Source organism: Hyla sarda, unplaced genomic scaffold (genome assembly GCF_029499605.1).
Source record: "Hyla sarda isolate aHylSar1 unplaced genomic scaffold, aHylSar1.hap1 scaffold_535, whole genome shotgun sequence".
Taxonomy (NCBI): domain Eukaryota; kingdom Metazoa; phylum Chordata; class Amphibia; order Anura; family Hylidae; genus Hyla; species Hyla sarda.
This window is the reverse complement of record NW_026610546.1, coordinates 83122-96907: the sequence shown is the minus strand read 5'-3', so window position 1 is coordinate 96907 and position 13786 is coordinate 83122. Positions and strand designations below refer to the sequence as shown.

General features: G+C 46.1%; 5 non-coding genes and 1 pseudogene across 5 annotated transcripts; all 6 read left to right on the top strand.

Moving 5' to 3' along the window:
• The first annotated feature begins 1557 nt into the window (after positions 1-1557).
• Positions 1558-1748, top strand: LOC130339106 (U2 spliceosomal RNA). Its single transcript, XR_008879528.1, has one exon. It is a non-coding gene; the product is annotated as a U2 spliceosomal RNA (small nuclear RNA).
• A 2085-nt stretch (positions 1749-3833) lies between these two features.
• On the top strand, positions 3834-4024 carry LOC130339105 (U2 spliceosomal RNA). The gene has a single exon (XR_008879527.1). It is a non-coding gene; the product is annotated as a U2 spliceosomal RNA (small nuclear RNA).
• A 2090-nt stretch (positions 4025-6114) lies between these two features.
• On the top strand, positions 6115-6305 carry LOC130339104 (U2 spliceosomal RNA). The gene has a single exon (XR_008879526.1). It is a non-coding gene; the product is annotated as a U2 spliceosomal RNA (small nuclear RNA).
• Positions 6306-8396: 2091 nt separating this feature from the next.
• On the top strand, positions 8397-8587 carry LOC130339103 (U2 spliceosomal RNA). Its single transcript, XR_008879525.1, has one exon. It is a non-coding gene; the product is annotated as a U2 spliceosomal RNA (small nuclear RNA).
• A 2087-nt stretch (positions 8588-10674) lies between these two features.
• Positions 10675-10865, top strand: LOC130339102 (U2 spliceosomal RNA). Its single transcript, XR_008879524.1, has one exon. It is a non-coding gene; the product is annotated as a U2 spliceosomal RNA (small nuclear RNA).
• A 2082-nt stretch (positions 10866-12947) lies between these two features.
• Positions 12948-13080, top strand: LOC130339075 (U2 spliceosomal RNA; annotated as a pseudogene).
• Positions 13081-13786: the final 706 nt, after the last annotated feature.

Sequence of the window (13786 nt, the reverse complement as noted above, 5' to 3'; positions counted from 1 at the left end):
AAAGGCAAAGACAAATGCTTCCAGCCATCCATTGCACTAATGGATTGGTCATCAGCTGGCTGTCTATGTCCCGCATCAATATAGACCAAAGTACAGAGGGTTAGGCTATGCTATTGTGCACCTACCTGATGCATCAGAAGGTGCGAGGCCCTTGCTAAATTCTGTGCACAGACTTTGAGATCTATGCTTTAGACTGTATCTAAACCTGCTCCAACATGGACTGACATTCTGGCCTACTTTCAGCCGATGCGACTTGTCTGTCGCTGAACAGTCGCTTTTTATGTATTCAGCACCTATGTATAATGTTGTAAAAATGCTCTAGAAGCTAAAGTCGCAGAAATGTCGCACATATTTGGCCTGCAACTTTCTGTGCGACAAATTCAGACAGGAAAAATCAGTATAAATCCTTAGAAAATTATCCCCCAGTGTCTCCATCTGCTGGCGGTATTGAATAAGCATTGCTGCACTGATGGGGTATGCATTAGACGAAAAAAAAGAAGAAAAAGAAGAATAATACGCCCAGAAAAGAGGCGAAAAGGAGAAAAACGTAAAAAAACGTGAAAAAAAAGTAAGAGGAAGAGAAGGGAAAAAAAGGTGGAAATGGGTTTAAAAGTGATTTCGGCGGAGAAATATATATATATATATATATATATATATATATATATATATATATATATATATATACGCGCACACACACACATATATATAAACGTATTCTCCGTTGAGATATTGCAGCCGCTGCTGTGTCCAGGCCCAGGAGCCTTAGCACTGTGCTATGATGTCACTCAATACCACTGACATCACTAGGTGTAAACAACATCTCTCCTTTGCTGTGTATGTGACTATGGAGCTGTTTGGTGATGTCGTCTATTACTGCCTTCATAGAAGCAACAGGAGATTGTTGCATCCATCTAGAACCCTCAGAACTACAGTGCTATGATGTCACTCACTTCCACAGGCCTTGCAGAGTGTAAACAACAACAACCCAGCTTTGTTGTGTATGTAACCATAGGGATTTGTGATGTCACCTAGAACCTTCACAGCAGCGACAGCTTTATGAGGAGCATCAGCACTGCTCTGCCTGAGCAGAACCATCACCGCCATAGGTTGTCAAATAACCCGGATTTAACCCACACAGGTAAGTCCAATGGGGTGCAGGCATGTCCTCTATGCTTACAGCTTCCCGTGGGTGTTGGTTTGATACCGTTTGAGGACAGCCAAGGAGGCATCTGCAGGCAACAAAGGTAGGTGTGTGCTTGTGTGTGTGTTTCCTATGCAGATCCTAAGCCCAGTGTCACATGCAAGTAGGAGGAGTAAGAAGGGTTCCTGGCAAATCCGGGTTATGGATTGCATTTAAAAAGGCCCCGTGGGAGTGCAATGGGCCCCTGTCTTGCTGCTTAGCAATAATGGTATGGGTTTAGGTTCTGCTGTGTGTACTGGTGGTTGACTGCCCCCCAGCCCAGAGTGTGCATGGAAAATTGTCTGGCAGCCTCCCTGACAGCAAGCAGTGATAGTGCCCATGAAGGGGACCTTGTTGGGCCCGCCCCTTTCACGGTTATCGCTTCTCGGCCTTTTGGCTAAGATCAAGTGTAGTATCTGTTCTTATCAGTTTAATATCTGATACGTCCCCTATCTGGGGACCATATATTAAATGGATTTTTGAGAACGGGGGCTGATTTCGAAGCTTGCTTCCGTCGCCCTATGCATTGACCCGATATGGCAGTATCTTCGGGTACAGTGCACCACCCCCTTACAGGGTTAAAAAGAAAGATTCCTACTTTCATTGCTACCTGCTTGCTGGCTAGCCAGCTAGCCAGCCCTGTGGGCCTTGCTGCTGCTGCTTCTGCAGCCAAAAAACAAAAGGTGGTGCTGCTGCTGCTTCTGCTGCTTCTGCTTCTGCTTGTGTCTGGCCGCTGTTGGAGCGTCCAGGCAGAGGACTTCTGCTGCTGCTGACTAAATGGCCTCCTTAATTGGATCATTTGAGTAGCCAGCACACCTGTGCAGGTAGGGCATGACATGATAGGCAGCTGCCTTGATAGCGGGTGGGTGCTGAATGTTCCTAATTGACAAAATAAGATTAATGCTTATGAAGAAATATAAAATCTCATCCCTTCCCCAATATCGCGCCACACCCCTACCCCTTAATTCCCTGGTTGAACTTGATGGACATATGTCTTTTTTCGACCGTACTAACTATGTAACTATGTAACATAACATGGGGGGGGGGTCTCCTGGCTGTTCACACAGGTGTGTCATTGCTGTACATTGACCATGCATTGCTTCTGTGGTATTGCAAAGGCAAAGACAAATGCTTCCAGCCATCCATTGCACTAATGGATTGGTCATCAGCTGGCTGTCTATGTCCCGCATCAATATAGACCAAAGTACAGAGGGTTAGGCTATGCTATTGTGCACCTACCTGATGCATCAGAAGGTGCGAGGCCCTTGCTAAATTCTGTGCACAGACTTTGAGATCTATGCTTTAGACTGTATCTAAACCTGCTCCAACATGGACTGACATTCTGGCCTACTTTCAGCCGATGCGACTTGTCTGTCGCTGAACAGTCGCTTTTTATGTATTCAGCACCTATGTATAATGTTGTAAAAATGCTCTAGAAGCTAAAGTCGCAGAAATGTCGCACATATTTGGCCTGCAACTTTCTGTGCGACAAATTCAGACAGGAAAAATCTGTATAAATCCTTAGAAAATTATCCCCCAGTGTCTCCATCTGCTGGCGGTATTGAATAAGCATTGCTGCACTGATGGGGTATGCATTAGACGAAAAAAAAGAAGAAAAAGAAGAATAATACGCCCAGAAAAGAGGCGAAAAGGAGAAAAACGTAAAAAAACGTGAAAAAAAAGTAAGAGGAAGAGAAGGGAAAAAAAGGTGGAAATGGGTTTAAAAGTGATTTCGGCGGAGAAATATATATATATATATATATATATATATATATATATACGCGCACACACACACATATATATAAACGTATTCTCCGTTGAGATATTGCAGCCGCTGCTGTGTCCAGGCCCAGGAGCCTTAGCACTGTGCTATGATGTCACTCAATACCACTGACATCACTAGGTGTAAACAACATCTCTCCTTTGCTGTGTATGTGACTATGGAGCTGTTTGGTGATGTCGTCTATTACGGCCTTCATAGAAGCAACAGGAGATTGTTGCATCCATCTAGAACCCTCAGAACTACAGTGCTATGATGTCACTCACTTCCACAGGCCTTGCAGAGTGTAAACAACAACAACCCAGCTTTGTTGTGTATGTAACCATAGGGATTTGTGATGTCACCTAGAACCTTCACAGCAGCGACAGCTTTATGAGGAGCATCAGCACTGCTCTGCCTGAGCAGAACCATCACCGCCATAGGTTGTCAAATAACCCGGATTTAACCCACACAGGTAAGTCCAATGGGGTGCAGGCATGTCCTCTATGCTTACAGCTTCCCGTGGGTGTTGGTTTGATACCGTTTGGGGACAGCCAAGGAGGCATCTGCAGGCAACAAAGGTAGGTGTGTGCTTGTGTGTGTGTTTCCTATGCAGATCCTAAGCCCAGTGTCACATGCAAGTAGGAGGAGTAAGAAGGGTTCCTGGCAAATCCGGGTTATGGATTGCATTTAAAAAGGCCCCGTGGGAGTGCAATGGGCCCCTGTCTTGCTGCTTAGCAATAATGGTATGGGTTTAGGTTCTGCTGTGTGTACTGGTGGTTGACTGCCCCCCAGCCCAGAGTGTGCATGGAAAATTGTCTGGCAGCCTCCCTGACAGCAAGCAGTGATAGTGCCCATGAAGGGGACCTTGTTGGGCCCGCCCCTTTCACGGTTATCGCTTCTCGGCCTTTTGGCTAAGATCAAGTGTAGTATCTGTTCTTATCAGTTTAATATCTGATACGTCCCCTATCTGGGGACCATATATTAAATGGATTTTTGAGAACGGGGGCTGATTTCGAAGCTTGCTTCCGTCGCCCTATGCATTGACCCGATATGGCAGTATCTTCGGGTACAGTGCACCACCCCCTTACAGGGTTAAAAAGAAAGATTCCTACTTTCATTGCTACCTGCTTGCTGGCTAGCCAGCTAGCCAGCCCTGTGGGCCTTGCTGCTGCTGCTTCTGCAGCCAAAAAACAAAAGGTGGTGCTGCTGCTGCTTCTGCTGCTTCTGCTTCTGCTTGTGTCTGGCCGCTGTTGGAGCGTCCAGGCACAGGACTTCTGCTGCTGCTGACTAAATGGCCTCCTTAATTGGATCATTTGAGTAGCCAGCACACCTGTGCAGGTAGGGCATGACATGATAGGCAGCTGCCTTGATAGCGGGTGGGTGCTGAATGTTCCTAATTGACAAAATAAGATTAATGCTTATGAAGAAATATAAAATCTCATCCCTTCCCCAATATCGCGCCACACCCCTACCCCTTAATTCCCTGGTTGAACTTGATGGACATATGTCTTTTTTCGACCGTACTAACTATGTAACTATGTAACATAACATGGGGGGGGGGTCTCCTGGCTGTTCACACAGGTGTGTCATTGCTGTACATTGACCATGCATTGCTTCTGTGGTATTGCAAAGGCAAAGACAAATGCTTCCAGCCATCCATTGCACTAATGGATTGGTCATCAGCTGGCTGTCTATGTCCCGCATCAATATAGACCAAAGTACAGAGGGTTAGGCTATGCTATTGTGCACCTACCTGATGCATCAGAAGGTGCGAGGCCCTTGCTAAATTCTGTGCACAGACTTTGAGATCTATGCTTTAGACTGTATCTAAACCTGCTCCAACATGGACTGACATTCTGGCCTACTTTCAGCCGATGCGACTTGTCTGTCGCTGAACAGTCGCTTTTTATGTATTCAGCACCTATGTATAATGTTGTAAAAATGCTCTAGAAGCTAAAGTCGCAGAAATGTCGCACATATTTGGCCTGCAACTTTCTGTGCGACAAATTCAGACAGGAAAAATCAGTATAAATCCTTAGAAAATTATCCCCCAGTGTCTCCATCTGCTGGCGGTATTGAATAAGCATTGCTGCACTGATGGGGTATGCATTAGACGAAAAAAAAGAAGAAAAAGAAGAATAATACGCCCAGAAAAGAGGCGAAAAGGAGAAAAACGTAAAAAAACGTGAAAAAAAAGTAAGAGGAAGAGAAGGGAAAAAAAGGTGGAAATGGGTTTAAAAGTGATTTCGGCGGAGAAATATATATATATATATATATATATATATATATATATATATACGCGCACACACACACATATATATAAACGTATTCTCCGTTGAGATATTGCAGCCGCTGCTGTGTCCAGGCCCAGGAGCCTTAGCACTGTGCTATGATGTCACTCAATACCACTGACATCACTAGGTGTAAACAACATCTCTCCTTTGCTGTGTATGTGACTATGGAGCTGTTTGGTGATGTCGTCTATTACGGCCTTCATAGAAGCAACAGGAGATTGTTGCATCCATCTAGAACCCTCAGAACTACAGTGCTATGATGTCACTCACTTCCACAGGCCTTGCAGAGTGTAAACAACAACAACCCAGCTTTGTTGTGTATGTAACCATAGGGATTTGTGATGTCACCTAGAACCTTCACAGCAGCGACAGCTTTATGAGGAGCATCAGCACTGCTCTGCCTGAGCAGAACCATCACCGCCATAGGTTGTCAAATAACCCGGATTTAACCCACACAGGTAAGTCCAATGGGGTGCAGGCATGTCCTCTATGCTTACAGCTTCCCGTGGGTGTTGGTTTGATACCGTTTGGGGACAGCCAAGGAGGCATCTGCAGGCAACAAAGGTAGGTGTGTGCTTGTGTGTGTGTTTCCTATGCAGATCCTAAGCCCAGTGTCACATGCAAGTAGGAGGAGTAAGAAGGGTTCCTGGCAAATCCGGGTTATGGATTGCATTTAAAAAGGCCCCGTGGGAGTGCAATGGGCCCCTGTCTTGCTGCTTAGCAATAATGGTATGGGTTTAGGTTCTGCTGTGTGTACTGGTGGTTTGACTGCCCCCCAGCCCAGAGTGTGCATGGAAAATTGTCTGGCAGCCTCCCTGACAGCAAGCAGTGATAGTGCCCATGAAGGGGACCTTGTTGGGCCCGCCCCTTTCACGGTTATCGCTTCTCGGCCTTTTGGCTAAGATCAAGTGTAGTATCTGTTCTTATCAGTTTAATATCTGATACGTCCCCTATCTGGGGACCATATATTAAATGGATTTTTGAGAACGGGGGCTGATTTCGAAGCTTGCTTCCGTCGCCCTATGCATTGACCCGATATGGCAGTATCTTCGGGTACAGTGCACCACCCCCTTACAGGGTTAAAAAGAAAGATTCCTACTTTCATTGCTACCTGCTTGCTGGCTAGCCAGCTAGCCAGCCCTGTGGGCCTTGCTGCTGCTGCTTCTGCAGCCAAAAAACAAAAGGTGGTGCTGCTGCTGCTTCTGCTGCTTCTGCTTCTGCTTGTGTCTGGCCGCTGTTGGAGCGTCCAGGCACAGGACTTCTGCTGCTGCTGACTAAATGGCCTCCTTAATTGGATCATTTGAGTAGCCAGCACACCTGTGCAGGTAGGGCATGACATGATAGGCAGCTGCCTTGATAGCGGGTGGGTGCTGAATGTTCCTAATTGACAAAATAAGATTAATGCTTATGAAGAAATATAAAATCTCATCCCTTCCCCAATATCGCGCCACACCCCTACCCCTTAATTCCCTGGTTGAACTTGATGGACATATGTCTTTTTTCGACCGTACTAACTATGTAACTATGTAACATAACATGGGGGGGGGGGTCTCCTGGCTGTTCACACAGGTGTGTCATTGCTGTACATTGACCATGCATTGCTTCTGTGGTATTGCAAAGGCAAAGACAAATGCTTCCAGCCATCCATTGCACTAATGGATTGGTCATCAGCTGGCTGTCTATGTCCCGCATCAATATAGACCAAAGTACAGAGGGTTAGGCTATGCTATTGTGCACCTACCTGATGCATCAGAAGGTGCGAGGCCCTTGCTAAATTCTGTGCACAGACTTTGAGATCTATGCTTTAGACTGTATCTAAACCTGCTCCAACATGGACTGACATTCTGGCCTACTTTCAGCCGATGCGACTTGTCTGTCGCTGAACAGTCGCTTTTTATGTATTCAGCACCTATGTATAATGTTGTAAAAATGCTCTAGAAGCTAAAGTCGCAGAAATGTCGCACATATTTGGCCTGCAACTTTCTGTGCGACAAATTCAGACAGGAAAAATCAGTATAAATCCTTAGAAAATTATCCCCAGTGTCTCCATCTGCTGGCGGTATTGAATAAGCATTGCTGCACTGATGGGGTATGCATTAGACGAAAAAAAAGAAGAAAAAGAAGAATAATACGCCCAGAAAAGAGGCGAAAAGGAGAAAAACGTAAAAAAACGTGAAAAAAAAGTAAGAGGAAGAGAAGGGAAAAAAAGGTGGAAATGGGTTTAAAAGTGATTTCGGCGGAGAAATATATATATATATATATATATATATATATATATATATATATACGCGCACACACACACATATATATAAACGTATTCTCCGTTGAGATATTGCAGCCGCTGCTGTGTCCAGGCCCAGGAGCCTTAGCACTGTGCTATGATGTCACTCAATACCACTGACATCACTAGGTGTAAACAACATCTCTCCTTTGCTGTGTATGTGACTATGGAGCTGTTTGGTGATGTCGTCTATTATGGCCTTCATAGAAGCAACAGGAGATTGTTGCATCCATCTAGAACCCTCAGAACTACAGTGCTATGATGTCACTCACTTCCACAGGCCTTGCAGAGTGTAAACAACAACAACCCAGCTTTGTTGTGTATGTAACCATAGGGATTTGTGATGTCACCTAGAACCTTCACAGCAGCGACAGCTTTATGAGGAGCATCAGCACTGCTCTGCCTGAGCAGAACCATCACCGCCATAGGTTGTCAAATAACCCGGATTTAACCCACACAGGTAAGTCCAATGGGGTGCAGGCATGTCCTCTATGCTTACAGCTTCCCGTGGGTGTTGGTTTGATACCGTTTGGGGACAGCCAAGGAGGCATCTGCAGGCAACAAAGGTAGGTGTGTGCTTGTGTGTGTGTTTCCTATGCAGATCCTAAGCCCAGTGTCACATGCAAGTAGGAGGAGTAAGAAGGGTTCCTGGCAAATCCGGGTTATGGATTGCATTTAAAAAGGCCCCGTGGGAGTGCAATGGGCCCCTGTCTTGCTGCTTAGCAATAATGGTATGGGTTTAGGTTCTGCTGTGTGTACTGGTGGTTGACTGCCCCCCAGCCCAGAGTGTGCATGGAAAATTGTCTGGCAGCCTCCCTGACAGCAAGCAGTGATAGTGCCCATGAAGGGGACCTTGTTGGGCCCGCCCCTTTCACGGTTATCGCTTCTCGGCCTTTTGGCTAAGATCAAGTGTAGTATCTGTTCTTATCAGTTTAATATCTGATACGTCCCCTATCTGGGGACCATATATTAAATGGATTTTTGAGAACGGGGGCTGATTTCGAAGCTTGCTTCCGTCGCCCTATGCATTGACCCGATATGGCAGTATCTTCGGGTACAGTGCACCACCCCCTTACAGGGTTAAAAAGAAAGATTCCTACTTTCATTGCTACCTGCTTGCTGGCTAGCCAGCTAGCCAGCCCTGTGGGCCTTGCTGCTGCTGCTTCTGCAGCCAAAAAACAAAAGGTGGTGCTGCTGCTGCTTCTGCTGCTTCTGCTTCTGCTTGTGTCTGGCCGCTGTTGGAGCGTCCAGGCACAGGACTTCTGCTGCTGCTGACTAAATGGCCTCCTTAATTGGATCATTTGAGTAGCCAGCACACCTGTGCAGGTAGGGCATGACATGATAGGCAGCTGCCTTGATAGCGGGTGGGTGCTGAATGTTCCTAATTGACAAAATAAGATTAATGCTTATGAAGAAATATAAAATCTCATCCCTTCCCCAATATCGCGCCACACCCCTACCCCTTAATTCCCTGGTTGAACTTGATGGACATATGTCTTTTTTCGACCGTACTAACTATGTAACTATGTAACATAACATGGGGGGGGGGTCTCCTGGCTGTTCACACAGGTGTGTCATTGCTGTACATTGACCATGCATTGCTTCTGTGGTATTGCAAAGGCAAAGACAAATGCTTCCAGCCATCCATTGCACTAATGGATTGGTCATCAGCTGGCTGTCTATGTCCCGCATCAATATAGACCAAAGTACAGAGGGTTAGGCTATGCTATTGTGCACCTACCTGATGCATCAGAAGGTGCGAGGCCCTTGCTAAATTCTGTGCACAGACTTTGAGATCTATGCTTTAGACTGTATCTAAACCTGCTCCAACATGGACTGACATTCTGGCCTACTTTCAGCCGATGCGACTTGTCTGTCGCTGAACAGTCGCTTTTTATGTATTCAGCACCTATGTATAATGTTGTAAAAATGCTCTAGAAGCTAAAGTCGCAGAAATGTCGCACATATTTGGCCTGCAACTTTCTGTGCGACAAATTCAGACAGGAAAAATCAGTATAAATCCTTAGAAAATTATCCCCCAGTGTCTCCATCTGCTGGCGGTATTGAATAAGCATTGCTGCACTGATGGGGTATGCATTAGACGAAAAAAAAGAAGAAAAAGAAGAATAATACGCCCAGAAAAGAGGCGAAAAGGAGAAAAACGTAAAAAAACGTGAAAAAAAAGTAAGAGGAAGAGAAGGGAAAAAAAGGTGGAAATGGGTTTAAAAGTGATTTCGGCGGAGAAATATATATATATATATATATATATATATATATATATATACGCGCACACACACACATATATATAAACGTATTCTCCGTTGAGATATTGCAGCCGCTGCTGTGTCCAGGCCCAGGAGCCTTAGCACTGTGCTATGATGTCACTCAATACCACTGACATCACTAGGTGTAAACAACATCTCTCCTTTGCTGTGTATGTGACTATGGAGCTGTTTGGTGATGTCGTCTATTACGGCCTTCATAGAAGCAACAGGAGATTGTTGCATCCATCTAGAACCCTCAGAACTACAGTGCTATGATGTCACTCACTTCCACAGGCCTTGCAGAGTGTAAACAACAACAACCCAGCTTTGTTGTGTATGTAACCATAGGGATTTGTGATGTCACCTAGAACCTTCACAGCAGCGACAGCTTTATGAGGAGCATCAGCACTGCTCTGCCTGAGCAGAACCATCACCGCCATAGGTTGTCAAATAACCCGGATTTAACCCACACAGGTAAGTCCAATGGGGTGCAGGCATGTCCTCTATGCTTACAGCTTCCCGTGGGTGTTGGTTTGATACCGTTTGGGGACAGCCAAGGAGGCATCTGCAGGCAACAAAGGTAGGTGTGTGCTTGTGTGTGTGTTTCCTATGCAGATCCTAAGCCCAGTGTCACATGCAAGTAGGAGGAGTAAGAAGGGTTCCTGGCAAATCCGGGTTATGGATTGCATTTAAAAAGGCCCCGTGGGAGTGCAATGGGCCCCTGTCTTGCTGCTTAGCAATAATGGTATGGGTTTAGGTTCTGCTGTGTGTACTGGTGGTTGACTGCCCCCCAGCCCAGAGTGTGCATGGAAAATTGTCTGGCAGCCTCCCTGACAGCAAGCAGTGATAGTGCCCATGAAGGGGACCTTGTTGGGCCCGCCCCTTTCACGGTTATCGCTTCTCGGCCTTTTGGCTAAGATCAAGTGTAGTATCTGTTCTTATCAGTTTAATATCTGATACGTCCCCTATCTGGGGACCATATATTAAATGGATTTTTGAGAACGGGGGCTGATTTCGAAGCTTGCTTCCGTCGCCCTATGCATTGACCCGATATGGCAGTATCTTCGGGTACAGTGCACCACCCCCTTACAGGGTTAAAAAGAAAGATTCCTACTTTCATTGCTACCTGCTTGCTGGCTAGCCAGCTAGCCAGCCCTGTGGGCCTTGCTGCTGCTGCTTCTGCAGCCAAAAAACAAAAGGTGGTGCTGCTGCTGCTTCTGCTGCTTCTGCTTCTGCTTGTGTCTGGCCGCTGTTGGAGCGTCCAGGCACAGGACTTCTGCTGCTGCTGACTAAATGGCCTCCTTAATTGGATCATTTGAGTAGCCAGCACACCTGTGCAGGTAGGGCATGACATGATAGGCAGCTGCCTTGATAGCGGGTGGGTGCTGAATGTTCCTAATTGACAAAATAAGATTAATGCTTATGAAGAAATATAAAATCTCATCCCTTCCCCAATATCGCGCCACACCCCTACCCCTTAATTCCCTGGTTGAACTTGATGGACATATGTCTTTTTTCGACCGTACTAACTATGTAACTATGTAACATAACATGGGGGGGGGGTCTCCTGGCTGTTCACACAGGTGTGTCATTGCTGTACATTGACCATGCATTGCTTCTGTGGTATTGCAAAGGCAAAGACAAATGCTTCCAGCCATCCATTGCACTAATGGATTGGTCATCAGCTGGCTGTCTATGTCCCGCATCAATATAGACCAAAGTACAGAGGGTTAGGCTATGCTATTGTGCACCTACCTGATGCATCAGAAGGTGCGAGGCCCTTGCTAAATTCTGTGCACAGACTTTGAGATCTATGCTTTAGACTGTATCTAAACCTGCTCCAACATGGACTGACATTCTGGCCTACTTTCAGCCGATGCGACTTGTCTGTCGCTGAACAGTCGCTTTTTATGTATTCAGCACCTATGTATAATGTTGTAAAAATGCTCTAGAAGCTAAAGTCGCAGAAATGTCGCACATATTTGGCCTGCAACTTTCTGTGCGACAAATTCAGACAGGAAAAATCAGTATAAATCCTTAGAAAATTATCCCCCAGTGTCTCCATCTGCTGGCGGTATTGAATAAGCATTGCTGCACTGATGGGGTATGCATTAGACGAAAAAAAAGAAGAAAAAGAAGAATAATACGCCCAGAAAAGAGGCGAAAAGGAGAAAAACGTAAAAAAACGTGAAAAAAAAGTAAGAGGAAGAGAAGGGAAAAAAAAGGTGGAAATGGGTTTAAAAGTGATTTCGGCGGAGAAATATATATATATATATATATATATATATATATACGCGCACACACACACATATATATAAACGTATTCTCCGTTGAGATATTGCAGCCGCTGCTGTGTCCAGGCCCAGGAGCCTTAGCACTGTGCTATGATGTCACTCAATACCACTGACATCACTAGGTGTAAACAACATCTCTCCTTTGCTGTGTATGTGACTATGGAGCTGTTTGGTGATGTCGTCTATTACGGCCTTCATAGAAGCAACAGGAGATTGTTGCATCCATCTAGAACCCTCAGAACTACAGTGCTATGATGTCACTCACTTCCACAGGCCTTGCAGAGTGTAAACAACAACAACCCAGCTTTGTTGTGTATGTAACCATAGGGATTTGTGATGTCACCTAGAACCTTCACAGCAGCGACAGCTTTATGAGGAGCATCAGCACTGCTCTGCCTGAGCAGAACCATCACCGCCATAGGTTGTCAAATAACCCGGATTTAACCCACACAGGTAAGTCCAATGGGGTGCAGGCATGTCCTCTATGCTTACAGCTTCCCGTGGGTGTTGGTTTGATACCGTTTGGGGACAGCCAAGGAGGCATCTGCAGGCAACAAAGGTAGGTGTGTGCTTGTGTGTGTGTTTCCTATGCAGATCCTAAGCCCAGTGTCACATGCAAGTAGGAGGAGTAAGAAGGGTTCCTGGCAAATCCGGGTTATGGATTGCATTTAAAAAGGCCCCGTGGGAGTGCAATGGGCCCCTGTCTTGCTGCTTAGCAATAATGGTATGGGTTTAGGTTCTGCTGTGTGTACTGGTGGTTGACTGCCCCCCAGCCCAGAGTGTGCATGGAAAATTGTCTGGCAGCCTCCCTGACAGCAAGCAGTGATAGTGCCCATGAAGGGGACCTTGTTGGGCCCGCCCCTTTCACGGTTATCGCTTCTCGGCCTTTTGGCTAAGATCAAGTGTAGTAATACAGGAGATCTGGTCAGAAGGTACTCGGGTACCCCTCTCCTCGGCCTTGTGGGATCGCCCAGGTTTATTGCCTGGGCTTCACCCACTTGTTGCTATTGGGGAGAGGGCTTAGTCCCAGGGTAACGGGTTGCGATCGCCTCTCAAAGCCTTCGGGTGGAGAGAGGTTTGAGCGAATTGGCTGGTTGGTTGGAGCGGAGAGAACCAGACCAAAACACGAATGAACCATGGATGAAGATCCAGATCCTGGTTCGGTACCGGCTTATGCCCGGATTAAACACACTGTGCGGGTTATTCTCACAGGTGATGCGGCGGATGCACGTGGCATGAGGTTCGTGATAGAGGACGTGCTCGACAAGATTCTTAATGTTCGTAAGCGAGAGATTTTGGCCATCCAGGATTACCCTAAGCGGAGGATCTACGACTGCACTTTCATAGGGGAAGGCGTATTCTTAGATGCAGTAATGAAAATTCCAAAGCAAGATGATCCGAGGCTTAAGGGTATCCAAATTGTCGAGCACGTCCTAGATGAAACCAAGTTGATTGTCGTGAAGATGTACTCCCCTTTTGTAAATCAGAGAGAGATCGATGGGTTCCTGGCAGCCTACTTTAAAAAGGTGGAGTTCAGAGGAAAAATCATGAACGACTGTGGTGTCTGGACCTCAAAATGGCGATATCAAGTCACGTGCAACAAAGACCCCACCCTCCCAGGGGGGATACTATTACCGCCTGCTCGTTTTAAATTAAACAATGTGTGTGGCGACCTCTTTTTTGCGGGAATGCCAAACTTCTGCAGAAGGTG